Raw genomic sequence first — 22,833 nt, 5'->3', positions numbered from 1 at the left:
GTGTGTGCAAATACATGGATCTTCAGAAATTTCTAGAAATAAGGGCTACTTATCAGGTTGCTCTCAGGTGAATCATTTGAATTTTCTTTTTCCATCTAACCCCTGTGGATATGGAATGAAAGTAAAAATTGAAGATTAGAAATAAAAGATTCTAACAAGAGTTATTTTAGTAGTTTTCATTTTATTTCCATATTTATTGGTAAATTAAAGTTTATTCTATTCCCCACCCACCCCATCCAGATCTCTTAAATGGTGGAATTTAAATACAAGTTAGAATGTTCTTTAGAGCATTAACTCAGAGGTATATATTGACCCAAAATAATACTTTTTAATAGTATCATTTTAAAATAGTATCTAAACATGAGCAGGTTGGCATTTTCCATCGAATGGAATATTATACATAGAAAAATTCCAGAACTACTTACAGGATCTAGACATGATGTTTTCACTCTTTTAACCTCCATTTCATCTTCTTTAAGATAGGAGGCTTCAATTAGATGATTCTCTAAAGCATCTGCTGAATCTAAGATATGAAATGATTTAAGCAAATTTTCTAGTGTAGAAAGAACTGATATCACAGTGTGCTATGAGTGTTTGGAATCAGTCTTATTTTATGCACACACTCACTTACCTTCCATTTGACTTTTCACATCTTCTTACTGCTAATGATAGCCAAAATGTATTGTTTCTATGTTCCAGCCATTGTTCTAAACACATTACATGGCTTATTTTGTAATTCTTGCAGCAGCTCTGAGACAGTTGTTGTTATTATTAGTATTATGGCTGTTTTACAGATGAAGGAGAGAAAGTTCAATTGGCTCAAGGTCACAGAGCTTGTAAGTGGTAAAAGAGATAGTTAATAAGCTCACTCTAAAAGACATGCCATTAGCACTCATAACGCTGTCTCTGCCAACTAAACAAAGGCAAGCAGCAAGCTGTTATGTGTACCCATTGCTATTACCAAAGTCTATTCCTTTAGAGATTCTGTGTGTAAACGGTAAGAGTAAGCAACAATGTAAAATATTAGGATGGAAGTGTCAAAGGAAACTAGAAATACACAATTTTATCTCAAAATACAAAAAGGAAATTCCAAGGACAGAGCACAAGTATCAAACGGTAGTTTTTGAATAGGAGACAAGATTCCAAATGTCTGGTAATTAGAAATCATTGGTGGCTTTAGAATGAGAAGGTTCACTAGTGTAACCGATAAGGAAGGAGATTAAAGTTGATTGACTAGCATATACAAAGGGGAAGAAGACCATAGGGAAAGGCCTATGTTTATTTAAGATATTCATACAGAGAGGGGAAGGAGAGAAGTGACATTTATCAGGGCTAATTGTAAAAAAAATTTGATTTGTTTTTTCAAGATGGAAGTAATCTAAAAGAAAGTAATTAAATTGGAAGAAAATTTTAAGACACATCTTCGAAAAAGTACTAAGAAAGGGTCTTTGGAGGGAAAAAAATAAGTTTTTTCTCAGAGTCAGCAAAAAAGGAAATAAAAAGAAAAGGGGATGGGGGAGCAGAAAGCTGTTAAGAGAGAAGTTCATACCCAAATGTTTCTGTTTCCTCAGGGAAGTAGGCTAAGTCAGCTGCTCAGGATGGACTTAAATGGGGTTGGGAAGTAATTTAGTGCATCTCATAATCTAGTGCAGACACAGAGGAAATGTGTTCCTCAGGTCTTTTCCTTCAGATCTCATGTATTTAAATTCCCCACTTTTGTATTAGAATTGATGTTAGAAAGCAAAATATTTGAGGATAAATTTATAACACCATATGGGTTAGCATATCATTTAATTATGAAAATCAGGGAGCAGGGAAATGACAAAGTTGAGAGCAGAGTATTGAAAAAGTAAGAAAAAAAGTGAGATATACCCTCAAAAGCAAACTCCAGGTATTCAGAGCTGGAGAATTGATTAACATATTTAAAAATCACTTATTTAACACCTATCAATATTGCAGTTCTAAAAAATAGAACTGGGAAATAATGATATAAAGAGAGAAAGCATTAACTTAACACCAGTTCACTGCAAAGCTGCAACAGAGAATCTGCTTTGACAGAATCTTGGAATTTACAAAAATGAATAAAACCATGACTTTGCCCTCAAATGGATGGTAATTTATATCCATTTATTTATTTATTTATTTGTATTTTATACTGGAACAAATCAACACTATTGATAATAGTATTAAAATTAATGCAGAATTTTAATATAAAAGTTTTTTTTTTCCAACTTAAATCACAGGGAAGGAAGCTACTCAGGCCCTGAATTGGTCAAAAAACATGTTATAGGGCATTTTCACCAAAAGGTAAGCACAGTACAAAGGTCAGTGGAAAGTGTAAGTAGAGGGTTGACTTCCTACAATTTGAAGGTGACTTTTCAGTCCATTTCCTGGAAGATGTGAACTTAGACCTTGAAGGAGAGGTTGAATTTGGATATATAGATGGAAAAGGAATGTTCTATTTGGAGGAAATGTTATAAACAGAGTTATACTGTGGTAAGTTATGTAGGTCCACAGAGCTGATTTTATGCAGTTTAATTACACTGGAGGACAGGGTGTGAGAAGGTAAATTAACGCCAGGTTGAAAGATATGTTAGAGTTTGGACATTTTAGAGTATGTGTTTTAGTGGATTTTTGAGCAAAGTGTGATAGCACTAGAAGTGTGTTTATCTGCTGTTGTCTTCTCTGATCTACCCTTTTCCCAAAGGACATTTTAGCAGTAAATGCTTTTATCTATCACAGTATTTACCCATGACACTATAACCACTTGTTTGCTGATGGGATTCCACCACTGAACTTTAAACTACTCAAAGGCAAAGACTAATTTTTACTTATCTCTGACTTCCAAGTAACCAGTGCAATGCATATTTCAGAATTCAATATATTTTAATTAAATTAGATGAAGATTTACTTATAAGTAAGATAGATATTAAATCCAACAGAAGTGCAAAAAAATGGGAGGGAGAAGAAAAAAGAATTTTCTCTAGTGCGGTAACTTTTATTGCTCTCTCGTTTACATCAACCTCTAAGGTACAAATTTAATGTTAGCTCTTTCCTCTGTCTATAGTCAGCTGAGAAAAGCTATATATGGTATTGAGTCTACCTATCTACAGCTCTACTTTTGAATTTGAGACTAATGTCACATCTAATAATTATTCTTTGGATATTCTTCCTACTTTTATATGAATAAGATGACAGTTTCAGGGGTAGCTCTGAGGTAGCCATTCCTTATGACCGAGATGACCTTGATACTTCCTTCTGCTTGGCTAAACGTTGGATAGACTTCTTCCTGCCTCTAGGACCTTGAACTTCTCACTCCAATCCTTACAGTATCCAGATAATCTAACCACAGAAGTCTCTCTCCTTCCTTTTCTTAGAGCATTTACTTTAGAAAACTTGGCATACCTACCTCATTATCAATTCTCCTCTGCCCATTTGAAATGCAAGTTTTTTTTCAAAAAGTCTCTTGTCATTTTTTTAACTTAGAACTATCTTTCTCAGGTACATGGAAACATCCCTTTGAAATGTAATCATCAAGAAAGATCTCGCCCCTGCCTCCCAGTCTCTGTGACAGGTTAGGAGCCTAACTTTAGTGATGCTTTGCTCCAAGTTCTAAAATTATCTCCTGTCATGAAGTTAGGAGGAAGTTTACTTTCTCTTTGGGTAAGTCCAGCTAGCAAACGCAGGAGTCCTATAATTTCCCCATCTCCAACCCTTAAAAACTCTCCCACTCTTTGTTTCAGCAAAGCTGAGCTCCAGCTATTGCTGATCTCTCTCCTACTGCAATCACCTTGAATAAAGTCTTCCTTCCCTATTTAACTTCAGTGCAATTTTGACTGTGACACTTACCTCAAAAATATCTGAGGTAGGTGGCCTACACCAATCGTACTGAAGCTCTGGGACAAACCATCTTACTTCTCCCTTCACTCCTCATTTACACTCTCATTCTTTCATACCTCCCCTTGTCTTGAATTGGTAAAACACCATATTATCTTTGAGGATGGGTTGGAAATAGGAAAATTAAACCTTTCCATTGGCTTTTATCCTAGTCTATTTGGCCATGACAGATCAAGAAGAAGGGGCTTCTTCATGTAACCCAGCTAGCCTCAGCAAACCTATACATATGCCTGGATTTCAAGCTGTGTGGGTAGTAAAATACTCCTTTGCGCTGCTTTCCCTTGTTTCTCAATGGAATTTCTATGAATAGCTCGGGAAACAAAACTAGACGTTAGAGGCCAGAGATTAGGTACCCTTAATCCTGGGTATATTACGTATCACTTCACTTAGTCACAACTGTTATGAACCCCAAATTTCTGCATAATTCAATAATTAATTAAAGTCTGCCTTAGGGTTATGGGAGTAGAATAAGAATATAAAAGATATTTAAAAGTCAAATCAAAATGATTTTTCAAAATATACAATAAGGGTAAAAGAGTTAGGAGGCCATTTTTTCCTTCTATAATGAACACAACACGGTTGTGGAGACAGGACAAAGAAATATTTAAATGTCTAATGATTGATCTATATGATTTAAAACAACAAGTGGTAGATATCCATTCTTAACACATGTTCTATTTACTAATGCTAGAGGTGATCAGACTACATAAGATCCTAAGAAAAATACTGGATTTATTTTGGCCTAGGAGAAAGAGCAAGTTACAGTATATTAGGGATAAAACTGAGGTGGACAAAAGAAATAGTTAACAGAATATTTTGGTTGCAGCAAGTTTACCATAGTGAAGACCAGCAACCAAAGTGAAGCAGGAGAATTCTCTAAAAGGAAAGGAATGAGGACAACCAAATTTAGAATTAGAGGAGCTGAAGAGTGAAAATAAAATTCTTTGGGTACCACAGCAAGTTATGACTTCCCAGACAGTTTTAGAGAGTAAATTATTGTTCTTATTCTCCAATGTGTTTTATTCAGATTACACCTCCAGTTAAATATAAAAACATAAAATGATATCATATGTTCTTAATGATGGTATAATTCTACTCAAACTCCCAGATCTCCTAATTTTAACTTTTAGATATTTTATGAGTTTGTGGTACTTTTATCTAAGGAAAATTTTTGGAATTTGTGCCAAAGGACAATTCTTAGAAGGAATGGAGTAGCTCTATGAAAAGCAGTTTCTAGAACAGAGGTGACACAGCTGTCCCTTCCTTCTCCTGCCCCATTCTCAAGAAACTCAAAAGGCCTTCAGAGCTTTTGCATCAGATTTCTGAGAGATGGTTAGGATTTTTGATGGTTAGTTATGGAAAAGCCATGAAAATACTGTTCTGTGGATGTTCATAGTATCCTAGTCTTAACTTCAGATTTGTGTAGCTTGTTAAATAAAAATTGCCTGGTTTTCCTGTTTATTTTAATGTAAAATATGCAAAATTTATTCTAACATCCACACTCTCAGTTTGGCAATTATTAGTTTAATTATAGTTCTAAGTATCAAACCTCTAAACATACTATTAAAAATGAAAATTCTTTGATGACTGTTCTCTGAAGCTTTTCTTCATCAATGTCAGAAAATATGTGATATCTGAAAGTTGACTTTTGAAGAATCAGGGACTGTTGCTGTCAAAATCAGGTTATGACCCGGGACAGCCACCACCGGAGAACACTCACAAAATAGCATTATAAGACTCAGTGCTACAATGATCCAAGAAGGGCAGCTAACCATAGGCACTACTGTTTGGTTCAGAGGAGCACCAATTAATTTGTCTGCTCTCTGATCCACTGAAGAACTCAGCTGGGAACCAAACAAAGCCAGATTTTTTTTTAAATCTAACATTTGAGATATTTTATGTGTTCTTTCAAGTAGACTATATTTTAGACTCTAGAAGTAAGGGTCATAACTCTTGTATCTCTCATCGTAGAATTAGTTTGTCAAAGGTGTTAAAAATAAAGTGAGTGTGAAAGTTCTATGAGGGTTATGAGAAGGGTGAGGAAACAGTAAAGAAGGACTAAGGTAAGGCCTTTAGATAAGAGTAATAACAACAATAAAATGATGATGATGAAACTTTCTTTCCATCTCCTTGGCTTTCCACTGTTCCTCTTGAGAATCAAATTTTTATGTACTTTGAACTCCAGTAAGAATAACTGTGATAAAAATTATAAATTTTCTATTATAAAAATTAACCTTTGGATTTTGAGTAAAGAGCTGATGGAATTAGGAATTGATTTAAGAATTGATATTGAAGATCTACAAAAATCCCAACAATCTCTCCATTTCCTAAATTCCTATCAAATATAGTACCATATATGTGACCTTTCCTCACACTGCTAGAAACATACATAAACTTTATCACACGTTGACAGTTATATATGAGAACACTTCCCAGAAATTAAATTGTTTCCCCACTTTCACATACAATTTTGTGTTTCTTCCAAATCCCAAGTTGTCATCTTTTCAAGTCTGTCTCCAGAACTCTTACTCAATAAAATTTTCTAGCAATGCCGTATGTTCATATTTTTCTCTTTCTTGATTCTTTTTTGAGTGCCAGAGAGTTTTCAAGCATTGTGTGTACATGTGTGTGTGTGAGTGATATGTGTTTCTGTATGTCTGTGTTTAGCCCCCATAGAAATACATCTTTAAAAATACATAGTCTTTGTCTCCTTACCATGACAGAATGATTGGTACGAGACTTACATTCTCTTTATCACCTAGAAAACAGAACAGCATATCTAAACAAGTGTTTCAGACAGTGAATAAAAGGCATAAAATAACTGTGATTCTTGGGAGAAGGGAAAAGTTCTATAACATCACTGGCTTTCTGTCTGGGGGTACTTCTAGCCTGTAGCAAAGGGAGGGTAAACTCAGAGACAGAGAAGGGAAATTAATAATATTGTGATCTCACTGAGTTGAGGAAATGGAAATTAAAGTTGAGGGACACTGAAGTGGCTAGAATTGTCAGATCACAGTACCAAGAAAATGAAGCAAAGTAGAGAATGAAATCCAGAAATCTGAATGGAATAGCCTTGATTTTTGTTGTAAATTGAGAGGGAGACTCTCCAGTCAGTCAATGAAATTGATACTGTAAATTGAGAGGGAGACTCTCCAGTCAGTCAATGAAAAACTAAAAAAAAATTATATGCTGAGCAATTCCCAAAGCTCACACAGGATAAGGTAGGCATTTGGGTTCCAGCTAAGCAGATTGAGAAAACCTTGTTAAATAACAAGAGAATTCAGTAGAATCTCATAGTAATGTTAAACTTGCTTATAAGAAAAGTTATGACTCCATTAAAACAAACCTCCAAAATAAGGCTTTGAAACACTGGAGCTAATCCACAAGTGACTTAACTGGCTGTCAAAACAAAAGTCAACACATTTTAAAGGAAGAAAATACATTCTGGACATTCAGCAGCTTAACATTCACCAAGTCTAGCACTCAATAAACTATAAAAAGATACCTAGAAAATTCCAAATATTTAGAAATTAAACAACATTTTGAATAAGTTATTTATGATAAAATATCTTGGCAAATAAACAATATAAAAGGACTTGATTAACTTGATAAAGAGAATCTCCTAAAAACCTACAGCTAATATCGTACATAATTGAATGACTTAACACTTTCTAAGACTCAAAAGAAGACAAGCATATTTCCTCTCAAAACTTCAAGTCAGCATTAGATGCCCTAGCATGTGCAATAAAGCAAGAAAAAGAAGTACAAGTCACAGAGCTTAGAAAGGAAGGGGAAAACCCTCAATGCATGGAAAGCAAGATCAGTGTTGCAGGCTGTATTGCCTGCAGACTCTGATATGGAAGTTAGCAAGTAGGAATTTTATTTAGAAACATCCCTGGATTTAGTATCTGTGGTCAGGAGGATAAGGAGCCAATATCAGGTAAAGGAAGAAGCCATGCTGAGATGCAAAACCAAGAAAGCCTCAAGTAAGCCCATGGGAGCTGTGGAATTACAATGCCACTTTAGAGTTGGGACAAGGCGGTCAAACTTTATAGTGCTCCATGAAGGGGTAATCTTTGGGCAAATTGGCTGCCTCCAACTGAGGCAGTCTCTGAAGAAGCTGATGGCTGCACACTGACTACCAAGAGCATTCCCAGCACCTAGGTGGGAAATCTTCCACTGAACCATAATATGGCAGCAGTACACAGTATCCATGGTAATTAAGAGTATAGAACACCCAGAAGAATCTACTAAAAATTAATAGAAATAAGAAACATGAATTTAGCTAGGTCAGGGGATACACAATTTATATACAATAATCAAATGTGTTACTTTACATGACAAATAATTAGAAACTAAAATTAACAATATAATTTACAATATCATCCAAAATTAGGAAATAGGTATTAATTTAGCACAGTGTGTGTAAGACCTCTACATTGAAACTATAATCTGTGTTGGGAAAAATTAAAGAACCACTACTAAGTAGAGAAATATATCATGTGCATAGATTGGAAGACTCAATATTAAGTTGTCAGTTTTCCCCAGATAATCTGTAAATTCAGTACAGGACAAACCCAAATCCCAGAAGACTTTATTTTGTAGAATTTGACAAATGAAAGTGTAATCTATATAGCAATGGGAACATTATAGAATAGTCAAAACAATTATTTAAAAAATTAGAAGATTTCACTGCCCAATTTAAAGACTTAGCTTAAAGATACAGTAATCAAAAGAATCTAGTCTTGGCATAAGAGAGACTTATAGATAAGTGGAATAGAATATATGTACTGAAATAGACAGACTTGTATATATGGTTTTGACAAAAATGCCAGCATAATAAAATGGGGAGGTAATAGTAGCTTCTGTGAGAAGTGCTGAAACAATTAGATATAGATATGGAGAAAATAAATCACAGCTCTTATCTCATAAAATTTAAATTGACATGAATTTTAATCCTAAAGACAAGCCCTAAAACTGAAATGTCTAGATGAAAACAAAAAAGAAAATCCTTTTGACCTTGAACTTGGCAAGCATTTCTTAGGACACAAAAAATAAAACCAAAAATAAAACCTTGATAAAGTCGACTTCAACTAATTAGAAAATTTCTGTTCTGTGAAAACCATTATTAAGAAAGTAAAAAGACGAGGCACAGACAGGGAAAAATTATTCGTAACATAAGTATCTGACAGAGTACTTGTATCCAGAATATATTAAGAAGGCTTACAATTCAATAATAAAACAATCACAATTTTTAAAAAATAGGCCATCAATTTGGATAGTTAACAAAACATCTACAAGTGACCAACAAGCATGTTAAAAGATGCTTAACAATAGAAATTATCAGTAAAATACAAATTAAAACCACATAGAGATACCAGTACACACCAAGAAAATTAAAGTAAACACCCAAATTGAGAATAAGCATTTAGAAATATTTAGAGCACTCTAGAGCACTGTGACAAAGTAATTTCATGCCTGTGGATTTTAATGCTAACAAAGAGCCTATATTTTGTATGTTTTTGTAAAGATTTTCCACTAAAATAGTAATTTATTTATTTATCTTTTTTAAAAATTAATTTATTTTTTATTGAAGTATGGTCACTTTACAATGTTGTGCCAATTTCTGATGTGCAGCATAATGTTTCAGTCATACATACATATACATATATTCCTTTTCATATTCCTGTTCATTATAGGTTACTACAAGATATTGAATATAGGTCATTCTGCTATACAGTAGAAACTTATTTATCTACTTTATATACAGTAGTTAGTATCTGCAAATCTCGAACTCCTAATTTATCCCTTCCTACCCCGTTTCCCCTCTGCTAACCATAAGTTTGTTTCCCATATCTGTGAGTCTCTTTCTGTTTTGTAAATGAGTTCATTTGTATCTTTTTTTTTAAAGGTTCCACATATGAGTGATATCATATGGTATTTTTCTTTCTCTTTCTGGCTTTCTTCGCTTAGAATGATGTTCTCCAGGTCCATCCATGTTGCTGCAAATAGTATTATTTTATTCTTTTTTATGGCTGAGTAGTAGTCTATTGTATAAACATATCACAACTTCTTTACCCATTCATCTATAGATGGACATTTAGGTTGTTTCCATGTCTTGGCTATTGTAAATAGTGCTGCTGTGAACACTGGGGTAAATGAATCTTTTTGAATTAGAGTTTCCTCCGGATATGTGCCCAGGAGTAGGATTGCTGGATCATATGGTAAGTCTACTTTTAGTCTTTTGAGGAATCTCCATGCTATTTTCCATAATGGCTGCACCAAACTGTATTCCCACCAACAGTGTAGGAGGGTTCCTTTTTCTCCACACCCTCTTCAGCATTTATTGTTTGTGGACTTTTGAATGACAGCCATTCTGACTGGTGTGAGGTGATACTTCATTGTAGTTTTGATTTGCATTTGTCTGATAATTAGTGATACTGAGCATTTTTTCACGTGTCTATTGGCCATCTGAATGTCTTCATTGGAGAACTGCTTGTTTAGGTCTTATGCCCATTGTTGGATTGGGTTTTTTGGGGGTTTTTTGTTACTAATTTGTATGAACTGTTTATATATCCTGGAAATTACACCCTTATCAGTCACATCATTTGCAAATATTTTCTCCCATTCTGTAGGTTGTCGTTTCGTTTTGCGTATGGTTTCCTTTGCTGTGCAAGAGCTTATAAGTTTAATTAGGTCCTATTTGCTTATTTTTGCTCTTAAGTTATTGCCTGGGTTCATTGCCCCAGGAGAACATTGCTAAGATTTATGTCAGAAAATGTTTTGCATATGTTTTCGTCTAGGAGATTTATAATGTCTTGTCTTATGTTTAAGTCTTTAAGCCACTTTGAGTTTCTTTTTGTGTGTGGTGTGAGGGAGTTTTCTAACTTCATTGATTTACATGCAGCCGTCCTGTTTTCCCAACACCATTTACTGAAGAGTCTATCTTTTCTCCATTGTATATTATTGCTTCCTTTGTAGAAGACTAATTGACCTTAAGTCTGTGGTTTATTTCTGGGCTCTCTATTCTGTTTCATTGATCCATATGTCTGTTTTGTGCCAGTACCATGCTGTTTTGATTACTGTAGCTCTGTCTGAAGTCTGGAAGGGTTATTCCTCCAACTTCATTTTTTTTTTCTTCAGTATTGCTTTGGCAATTCTGTGCCTTTTGTGATTCCATATAAATTTTAGGATTATTTGTTCTAGTCCTGTAAAAAACGTCCTGGGTAATTTGATAGGGATGCATTAAATCTGTAGATTGCTTTGGGTGGTATGGCCATTTTAACAGGATTAATCTAAGATCCTGGGATATCTTTCCATTTCTTTAAGTCATCTTTAATTTCCTTAACGAATGTTTTATAGTTCTCTGTGTATAATTTTTTCAACTCCTTGGTAAGATTTATTCCTAAGTATTTTATTTTGGGGGATGCAATTTTAAAAGGGATTGAACTCGTTACATTTCTTTACAGTAACAGTGAAATATCAGAAAATAAAAGTAAAGAATCAATCTCACTTAAATAGTAATTTATTTTTATTGTAATTCATAATGTATCAGTTTTGAGGGATTGGAATTTTTTTAATGGTTCTTTAACCAAAGACATCTTGAGAAGCATTGCTGTAAGCGATTGACACTCAAAGTATTTGGCCCATAGAGTATACCAGCAAGATGACCACATGGAAATAATAAGGAAGCTAAAGAAATATATGCTGTGGGTATAGATTCATCTTTAGATGAATCTCGCTCCTCTTTGGATTACCCATGAAGACAGAAACCACAAATAATTGCTTTGACTATCATGTTTTCCCCCATATGTTATTACAATGTATGCATACCATGAGAGGTGAAAAGATTACAGAAAATGTGTATGTCTAATTCTCTGTGAGGGGAAGTTTAGAAACAGAAAATATGGCTAACCTTTGCATTGATGCAAATGTGGAGACCAAATTTCATGCTGATACTCCAGATGGTGACAACTTTCCAAAGCCTGATACACAATGTTTTTTTCCCTTATAAAATGCTAGGTTAGTACATCATTTGCTTCGCCTTAAATTAACATAATATCTTCTTTATGTGCTGTGATGATCAGACCTTCAATAACTGAAAAAAGAGCAGCATAAACCAAAATAATGTATTGATTGTGAATTCTGGGCTTTTTAGCCAGAGAGTTGTGAATTGTGAATCTGCAGGCTTGTTTCCCTCCAATGTAAAGCTACAACAAGTTCATTTCTCAGGCTATAATTCAATTGCTAGATATGCTTCAGCAAAGGGGGCAGCATCAATTTTACACTTACACACAAGTTGCAGTGTGTTCTGCTAGTACATGCTATACTTAATGAAGTATTGTGATAAATGTTAGTTGTATATTTTTTCTTTCTATTGCATGTAGACTGAAATGACATAGAAAACTAGGAGAGATAGATACTTATTATATCCCCAACTGGTTTTATTAAGTGATCAATATGAAATGAAGTCTAATAAGTATTTAGAATAAGTAACTTTATGTAAGGATTTAGCTTTTAAATGGTCCCTGTGCCCTAAACTCTTAGCATAGAAGGGTGTGAAATATACTGCACTGTTTCTGTGTATAGTATAGATCCATCAAACTTAAGGGGATATGTTATTAGAGCTATTTGGAAACTTCCAAACTATCATGGAAAACTTAAATCTCCAAAAACTTTCTTGAGCCTTGCTTTGCTAATAGATTCTATGTGAATCCGGAAATCAATATATAATAATTTGCTATGGAAAACCTTTGTTATTATTCCCCCAACTCTTCTCTTCTACCAAAGAAATTAAACTGTGACTCGGTATAGTGGTAATAGTTTTCTGAAGAGACAGGCATACCAGTTAGTTTTATAATAGTTTTTGTGTTTTTTTTTTCTATGCAAGTCAGTGACTCATTTCCTATAAAGCAGAAAATAAAAAAATCTAGTATTGCTCCCATATGTTTGATTGAAAATTCATATTCATAAAGTGGTAAAATGTGTATAAAAAGTTAAACTTTCTGGAAAGACATGAACCAGTGTGTATGGATAAGTGTGTAATTTTTGCAATGGGAGTTGTTATTTGGCCATTATAATGTTGTATTAATTTTTTGAGTAAAATTTCTTGTTATAAAGCAATAGAGTTGATTTTATTTAATTATAGAATTATCTGTTTTCCTTCATAAAGGCACCAGATAGCACTGAAGTTATTGAATTATATCAGTAACTCAAAGACCTTTATTGGTTTATAGATAATATCTCACTCTGTGGGAGATTTTAATATAATAATTACTCATCAGTCATACATGCTTCCTCTGTGTTTATTGTTCTTTTCTTTTCCACAGAGATACTCATAGTACTTCTTACAGAAAACAGTTGAGAAAATTAAATGAGCTTTAAAAAAAAAATGTCTGGAACATAAATGCTGCATCAGGGTTAGCTGATACTCTTACTACTACCATTCAAGCCATGAAGCAAATACCTTTGATTATCTTCCTACTCACTTTTTATCATATAATTTTGCAATTCTTTCCTCATTTCAGTGAACCTTGATTCCATGCTGTAATACTCTGAGCTCTGTGGTTTTCTTATGTTTATTTTACAGATTAAAATCATTATTGATTCTCTGAAAAACGCAGTCATAAACTGATTATATCTTAACATAAGTCACATTATTTTTTGGAAAAGTAATTTTATTTTCTAAAACCAAAAATTATTTTTCAAGACTTAGAAATAATAGGCAAATATAATTGTATCTATTAAAGTGTACAACGTGATGCTTTAATATACATATACGTTGTCACTGCTTTGAATCTGGTTTCCTGAATTAGTCTCAATTTAGCTTGCTCTTCTGTTTTTGTTCCTCTGTTTTTACTAACCCCAGAGCTCTTGATTAAGAAACCTTCATCTTTGTATATAAGAACTCACTTTTACAACAATTACATATTGAATACAAGCTATGTGGGCCTGCATGAAAATTTCAATTACCCACCCATTTCCTAAACAAAACACAGAAATCAGAGATAAACAAATAACCAAACACACACATAGTTATTTTTCTGATCCAATTTAATGTATAATTATTGAGTAGATATTATGTGCCCCAAACATATGTTGGTAGCAAAAGAGGTGAGAAATCTTGAGGCAGAGAGTTTCTTGTATTTGAGGATGGTCAGTGAGTTTACAGCTCTTTAGAGAAATTTAGGCCCTTGTGAAGTACAGCTCATTTAACCTTGGGTTCCAACAAGCCTTCCTTGGTCTGTATCAGGGGAATGACTGTCCTTTTATCAGTTGACTGAATGGGACTGGGCTGTGATAACTGTTCTGAAGCGGACATGAGAGGAGGATCCATTAGGCCATGGCTTTTCCAGAGTGTGTTCCTTCTCGTGTGTCCTGCTCTGGTGGCGTGTGGCATTCAAGAGCACACAGTAGCCAGCAGCTTCCCTGGCGCCCTCTTGGGTGATTCTGTGGCTGGTTGCCTCCAGCGAGATACCTCCCACGAATAGGTTTCCCTGGCTCATCCATAGAGGATGCATTTCCAGCAAATGTGGCCAACCAGTACCACAGTGGCTTCTGTGCCATTTGGTGAGTCAAAGCTGTGCCCTCTCCAACACCACCAGGGATCTTTGCCCCAAGTGAGTGCCTTTCCTTGGGTTTTCTATTCCAGTCCCGGGGGTCATGGCTGTTCCTTACAGCCAGTCTTCGTACATGCTTTAAAGTGCCTTGAATTACCTCTTAGTAATCAATCTCTTATTACCCCAATCCTGGTTGTACTTAAATATTGTTCATATTAATCTTTTATTGTTCAAATTACAGTGTGATTTCCATCTCCTGATTTGAGTAACTAATACAAGAAACCTTAAAGAATTGTTAAGAAAAACTGTGACTCTGAAATAGGCAAAAAATATTATTTAGTATCTAGTGCACCCTTCTGGGTTATCTGTGCCTTTCATTTTCTTTGAACTTTTTTACATGTTGTCAAGATATAGAAAAATGATAGTAGTGGAAATGATTTTTTTCATACAAATGCAAATTAATTTTTTCCATTGCGGGTACTATTGATTGTTCCCCAAAAAACAGCTTTATATATATGTTAACACCTTTATTTCAACGTCCCTGATTGTGTGTGTGTTCTTTGTATTCACTTATGAATCTACTGTAATATTTTCTGATTCCCTCTTAATTAATGAGTTAAATATAATCTTTGATACCTGTTTAAAAGTATGTTGGCAGAAATAGCACCTACTTCATGAAATGTCTATGAAAATTAGATGAGGAATTGGGTGTGATGAACACACATGCACAGCCTCTCTCATCAACATCCTCTGCCACAAAGTGGTACGTTTATTATATTTGATGGTCCTTTGTTGACATAACATTATTACCCCAATCCATAAGTATGTGAAGGTTCATTCTTGGTGTTGTAGACTCTTTGAGACTGAACGAATTTATAACTACATGTATCCACTGTTATAACATCATATACAATAGTTTCACTGCCCTAAGTATTTTCTGGGCTTCTTTTCATCCCTCCCTACCACTTAAGCCCCAGCTACCACTAATTGTATTATTTTCTCTACAGTTTACCTTTTCCAGAATGTCATATAGTTGGAATCATACAATATGTAGCCTTCTCAGATTGGCCCTTTTCACTTGGTAAAGTGCATTCAAATTTCCTCCTTGACTTTTTATACTTGAAAGCTAATTTCTTTTTTATGTTGAACAATATTGTGGAAATTGGCAAATTGATTCTAAAATTTAAATGACTAGATAAACAACCTGAAATAGCCATCTTTTAAAGATAACTTTGAAGTTCTTAACACTGCCTCATTTCAAGAATTAGTCAATCTTCAGTGAATAATCAGTACGACATTAGCTTAAAGATAAGCGAATACAGCAATGGAACAGAAACAGGTCCACATATGTACAGACCACTGATTTTCAAAAAAGATGTAAAGACAGTTTGGTGAGGAATGGATAGATTAGATGAGTGGTGCTAGAACTAAATTAGAACTAAATGCAAAACTGAAACAAAACAAAACAATAAGAAACTTTGATGCACACCTTGAATTATACTCAAATAGTAACTTCCAAATGGATCCTTATCTGTTTTTCAGCATATTCACTAACAATCTTTCTTTTTTTTTAAATTTTAATTTCTATTAGGTTTCTAGGGGAAGCAATGAAAACACTTCAGTTTAAGAGATTTTCCAATGTTCCTTATTAATTTTAGATCTGTTTGTACCCAGACCTTATGGCTGAGATGGATAAATTTAGTAAATGCATAGCAGGGAATGAGAATCTATACCAGATATTATGTAAGAACCTATTCTGGTATGAGCATCCCAGGCAATCAGATTCACTGTAATCATTTTAAAAATAATTTTTCATTTTTACTTATTATAAATTAGTTTATCACTTTACTAAATTATTGTTAGTTCATCATAGTTAGAAAAAATTTCGCTGGAAAGAATTAATTCCAGATTTTTATGTAGAATGGCTCTTTTTGACAGGAGAAGCAGCACTCTTGGATGAAGCCTTGGTCTTTCTAACCCCTCAAGGACAGTTCCTGCCCACTGAAATAATTGATAATCCTTTCCTTCTGTGAGAGCAAGGAAAGTGCCATTTCCATTGAAATTCCTTCTTCGTTCACCATGAATTTGATTGCTTTGGGTCAATTTCCCCTTGAAAATAGCATTGTCTCCTAAAGGGAACCAGCAATAGGAGTTCATTAGCCATTACCCCACACAGAGAAGACTGTGTGCACTGTCTTCTGAATTGCTTAGCAAAGTCATTTACAGAGAGACATTTTCTTTCACTTTTTTCCTAAACAGTGTTATCCATTTTATTTTAATAATTTTCCTCAATGCTGTAAATCTCATGTTTATTCATGGCTGGATACAGTCCCTGGACCTATTGTTTTAGGACACACTAATTCTATCTTGTTCTTGATCATCTTTGTATCGAAACCTGGAACCTAGCATGGTATCTGAAATCAACTTGGTACATAATAAATATTAAATAATTTTTTTAAATGCTCAATTTTGGATGGAGTTCAATAAAAAAGCTACTTTTTTATACTCGTTGTAGACAGGCACTTTGGCCAATGTATCAGTAATTCAAAATATTTACATCTTTTTTTTACCAATTTATCTTTTGGAACCATGCCCAAAGGAAATAATCAGAACAGTGCAAAGATGTACACATAAGTAAACTCAATATAGCAATGTTTACAATAGAATAAACAAGCAAAGAAACAAAAGCCAATATATCTAAGTGGCATAATATAAAGGAGAATGAGTGAGTAAATCATGGAAAATCTATAAAATGGAAGAATATGATTCTATTGAAAAGAGGTATATTTTTTAAATTTCAAAATGTTCTCTTACCTATTTTTTTCACACTTTGGGCATGCATTTTTTATACTTTTACATATTTATATATTAATATCTCCATATATAATATAATATAGATGTCTGTGTATGTATACATATGTAATATATGTACATATATACATTAAAGTTTGCATTCTTCTTTGCTTTGTTTTTTTGTTTTGTTTCTAACTTTATCTTTGGATGAGATTAATTCCATCTGAGCTATCACTCGCCTCAAAAAGCATCTCTTCTCGGTTTACCCAGATACTATCTTGATCTTCTCTTTGGCACCTGAGTGGGAGGACTGGGTATACTTTATTTTTATGAGTCAGTAGTTCTCTCTCTGAGGAACGTGAAGAAAGGAGATGGGGACTTGTTTCCAGGGTCAACAGCTGGGAAACTTTGATTTAGTACATTGTCTCCCTGATTTTGTTGAAACTATGTTACCAAAGTCCAACGATATCAAAAGGATTTTCCTAGCCTTTGATTTCTGTTCATACTCCAGATTTGGGTGTTCCCATCTAATTCGTGGAGAAAACTGTTTACAATAAGGCTCTCCAACTGGAGGACTTTTGTCCATGGTTGCTCAGCACTTATTTTTCTCTGAAATGTGTCAGTTATTTTGGCCTGAACTCTGGCCTCTAGGTGGATGAATTTTAGTGGAGTCCTTAAAAATGTATTCTTCAGACATAAACCACCACTGAAGAGTTCTCTGTAGAAAAGGAAGGTTGTGCCAACTCCCTATCATGTGTTCCAATTTGTTTCTCTTTGGTCCATAGTGTACTGTATTTAGCTGATAGTTCACAGAAATTTGTTCTGTAAGTTAGGGAGTCTACTCTAGTTCCAGGAGAAATTAATATTCTACTATATTTTTTAAATTCTTTGTAAGAGAGACTCTATTTGGTCTATCCCAGGTTAAATGCTCTCAAGTCCAAGCAACTATGATTCTCATACAGTGAAGTCATCAACAAACATGTTTGGAGGGGTTCTATTTCTAGGTGAGGAGAAGTTCTTAGGGAAGAAGTAAACAAATAAGAAAAATGCAATTGTTGGGAAATGGATATACATTTTAGACTTTTTTTTTTTTTACTAAAATCAAGCAATTTTGTTAGTTTAGACACTTTACCTAATTCATTATCAATCAACCCCAAATTCAAAAAGATTTATCTTAGTGAAATTAAGTGCAGTCCCTTCATTGCATATATATAATCTGCCAAAGCAAATATCGCACCAAAGTTAGGCAAGAAAGACTTTATTCAAGGCTATTGCAATAGGAGAGAAAGGACAGAGTTCAGTTCAGACTGAATTCTGTGGAAACAAAGAGTGGGAGGTTTTTGTTTTTGTTTTTTTCATTGCTAGAGGAAAAGTACTGGAACATTAAAATGGAGGTCTATCAGTGGGAAGTGTGAAGCATATTGTTACTGCTGAGTTTGCAAGTGTTTTTTCTCTATGATTACACCATCTGTGTTTGCTAATTGGCACCCATCAAAGTCAGGCTCCTACCCTCCCACTGAGACTGGGAAATAGGGGTCCTATCTTTCTGGATAAGTACATTTCAAAGGGATGGCTCTCAAGTCCTTGAGAAAGAAATTCCTGGGTTGTAGAACTGGCAAGACTCTTTAAAAGACTCACATATACCACAAAGAGTCAGAGAAAAAGTTTATGATGATATGCTCTCTAAAGTAAATGCTCTAAGTAAAGGGAGACCAGGACCTAGAGTCAGTAAGAAGCCTGCTGACTGTTTAGTTAAATTGGGAGAAACATTAAGGCCATCTTGGTCAAATCCTAGGTAAATAAAAATACTTTTAACTTCTCTTGATTCATTTTTACTTAGTCTGTGCTAATTCTTATTGAATACCATCTTTTGAAAGTAATGTCAAAACATCTTTTGTTTTCAAAATGTGTTAAAAAATGTTAAGTTCATGAGTTAGCACTGAAAAGCAAATCTTTAACTCTTAAGTTTCAGTGCTATTTTTTTCTCTATAGAATTATATGAATTCCTCAGTTATGGGAGAGACAGCACTGGTGATAATGACATGGGTGCAAATTAGAGTTGTGTTCAATCACTACTGAAGTACTTACTAACTTTGGTGGTTGGGGAAATTTCTCTAAGTGTCAGAAACATTTGAGATGGAGGAAAGGTATAGCTCGGTAGAGTACACAGCATACATGACGTCCTGGATTCCATCAACAGTACTTCCATTATAAAGAAAGAAAGAAAGAAAGAAAGAAAGAAAGAAAGAAAGAAAGAAAGAAAGAAAGAAAGAAAGAAAGAAAGAAAGAAAGAAAGAAAGAAAGAAAGAAAGAAGGAAAGGAAGAAGGAAAGGAAGAAGGAAAGGAAGAAGGAAAGGAAGAAGGAAAGGAAGAAGGAAAGGAAGAAGGAAAGGAAGAAGGAAAGGAAGAAGAAAAGGAAGAAGGAAAGGAAGAAAGAAAAAGAACGTAATTGCCCCCCCACCATAAAGATTTTTTTTTTTAAATTAAATATGCACTACAGTGCATATTTACTTTGCAGAACTTTTAGGAAGTACAGTGAGATAATTTATGTAAAGAGTCTAAATGAATAGACTGTGTTCATAGCATGAGCTCAGTAAATCTGTGTATTATCATTAATGTATTTAATATTATATTAATGTAATTAGTATAATATATTTGTAATGTTAAGTTATATAAGTCAAAAATTATGCTTTTCCTCTTTAAATATATTTGTGGCAAAAAGTGTGTCCTTGGGTCATAAATGATTAAGACTTAAAAAAAACTGAAGGAAATTTAACAGAGGATAGGATGCCTATAGCCTCCACCTTGGGTCTGATGAGTTGGCCCCATCTTGACGGAACTGCTCATTTCATTGCATTTACCTAATTTCTTTGGCCTTGTCTGCCAGCTCTGTAAGAAATAGTTAACTTTTTAGAACATCAAGTTCAAATGTGGACAGGAATATTCTTGCCAAGAAAGGTACAATCTTGGTATAAGTCAAAGGAGTACAGCTGAAAAAAAATAAGCTAAATGATATGAATCTTATAGGCTGTATTTTTTACTTTTTCTATTGATATCTGTATTCTTGATGCAGAAATATGTGGGTAAGAATTATATAAGAACCCTTTTTTTTGGCCAGGGTACAAAGTGGATCCATACAAAAATCTCGCATTTAGGGGCTGCTATGGGTTGAATTGTGTCCCCTAAGTTGAAGCCCGAACCCCCAGGATAATGGTATTTGAGATGCAGTCTTTGGAAGATAATTAGGTTTTGATGAGGTCTTGAGGGTAGAACCCTCAAAATGGGATTAGTACTTTGCAAGGAGAGGAAGAGACACTAGAACCCCCTCTCTGTCATGTGAGGACTCACGCAGAAGGTGGCAAAGAAGCCAGAAAGAGAGCTCTCACCAGGAGGCTGGCATCCTGATCTTGGACTTCCAGCCTCCAGAACATGGAGAAAATAAATTTTTGTTTTAAAATCTGTGGTATTTTGTTGTTGCAGCCCACACTGACTAAGACAGAGCTCATCCCAGACACCAAAAATGGAAAAATGCAAAGAACTTCTTTCCAAAGAAACTTCTGAAAAATTAATGTCTTTAGGGAAAATAAACCCTAAATGATTCTCAAAATGAGTGTGCTGCAATTTGCCAGTGATGGATTTCAGGACACATTACCCCCAAATTTGACATTTCACATTGAATATTTTAAGCTGAAGGAGTTTGAGAAAATGGCAGAAGCAGGAATATCACTCTTACATCCTCCCCAACTGCCCCCTGGCTTTTCTTCTCTGAAATAGGTCACAAAACCCTCATGTGAGAGGAACCCTCCCTGTACTTATCTTCATCCTTACATCCAAAAGCTAAGGGATGCTGAAAAGAATCTGAACAAACTTTGCTGAGTTTCCCCCAGTTTAAGCATACTCTTAAGCATACTCTTTGACATATTTCTACATGGCTATCCACTCTTCACCCAGTTTAGCATATATAAAAAATATTCCAGCTTGTTATTTTTTCCCAGGTCTTCATTTCCTTGTGAAGGCTCCCTTGTCACACAGAACTTTGTATGCTTTATCCTGTTAATCTGTCTTTGTCAATTTAATTTTTAGACCTAGTCAAGGACCCTAAGAGGGCTGAAAACAGCTTTTTCCTTCCTTACATCAGTTATTTAAGAGGAAGTGCATCTCTGCAAAGTGGGTTTTACTCTGAGACAAAATAGACCACTCACTGTTTTTTGAAATCCAAGCATTTGAAATGCTTTTTCTTGTCACTTATTCTGCTTGAATCTCCTCTTAACACCAAATCTATCTTTAAACATATTGGTTAATTCTTCAAAGTTTCTTTAACAAATGCTGCATTTCTTTAGCTTTAGGGGTTCCTTGGCCTATTATAATGCAAATGAGTTTTGAAAAGTTAACATTACAATTCAATAGTTCATTAATGTGCAGAAATTATTTATTTCTTCAGTAAACTTTTTCTAAGCCCTTATTCTCTCCCAGGCAATGCCCTAGGAGTTGGGGACACAGGCCTGAACAAAGCAGACCCAAATGCCAACCTTTTGGGGTTGGTAATGTTTAGGTAGCTAACAGTCCTAAAGAAGTTTCAACTGGATAGTTAATAGACCATAAGAACCAGAAAATGAGAGAAGCAGTCACCTAGAATGTATGGATCACTAAATGCTCAAAACTAACTTGACTTACTTGAAAACTTAGAGAACTGGTGGTGCTTAGTGCAAGTGTTCCAGTATCTTTGTTACTAAAGATAATAGGTTCCTGTCTCACACAGGAAAGGAGTCAAGAGTTAGCCATAGCAAAGTGACAGTAAATTTATTCAGGGAGATACACACTCCACAGACAGAGTGTGGGCTTTTACAGTCAGCCTGGGAACCTTCGTGGCACCTGTGAGTGTGTAATTAGGCTCAAGGTCTACTGGAAGTTGAACTTTCTGCCATCTTAGTTCTAACCAGTTTACCAGTCCTCAGCTGCTGTGTTATTCCTTCAGTGGCTGTGGCCCGCCCCCTTCTCTTCTGTCTCATCTTCTCCTCTAAGGCTTTGCTTTCTCTCTTTGAAAATTGAAGGGTTCATAAACTCCTGCATATATAATTTATAGAATATGTAAATGTATATAAAAGAATGGGTCTCAGCACAATGCCAAAGACTATATTACAGAGACACATTCTGAAAGGGAGGCACACTTTCCTTTAACATTTGAACATCTCCTCCGATTTATCTTTCATGATTTTACATCAGAAGGCCACTTTATAGTTCCTATCTATTTGATGATCTGCTCACCAGAAGAAAGAAGGCAATTAAGGACAGCAGGACCCCATTCCCTCACCTTCCACTTGTGTCTATTTATGGAAAAGTTGTGCTTTTTAGTTTAGATTTTCAGAGGCTCCTGAAAATCTTTTTAGTTATGTAGGTAAGCATCTTTCAGAAGAACATACCTTCCCCTGAGATGCTTGCAAATATCACATCTGTTGTGGAACACACAGAAGACAGAACTGTGTGCTCTAATTAGGAGGAAAATTGAAATGTATCAGTGGATCACTAAGGGTGACTGATGCAAATAGTTGAAGGAAAATAATTCTTTCTGATTTGAAGCTATGGT

This window comes from Camelus dromedarius, chromosome 1 (genome assembly GCF_036321535.1).
Source record: "Camelus dromedarius isolate mCamDro1 chromosome 1, mCamDro1.pat, whole genome shotgun sequence".
Lineage (NCBI taxonomy): Eukaryota > Metazoa > Chordata > Mammalia > Artiodactyla > Camelidae > Camelus > Camelus dromedarius.
This window is presented reverse-complemented; position numbering follows the sequence as displayed.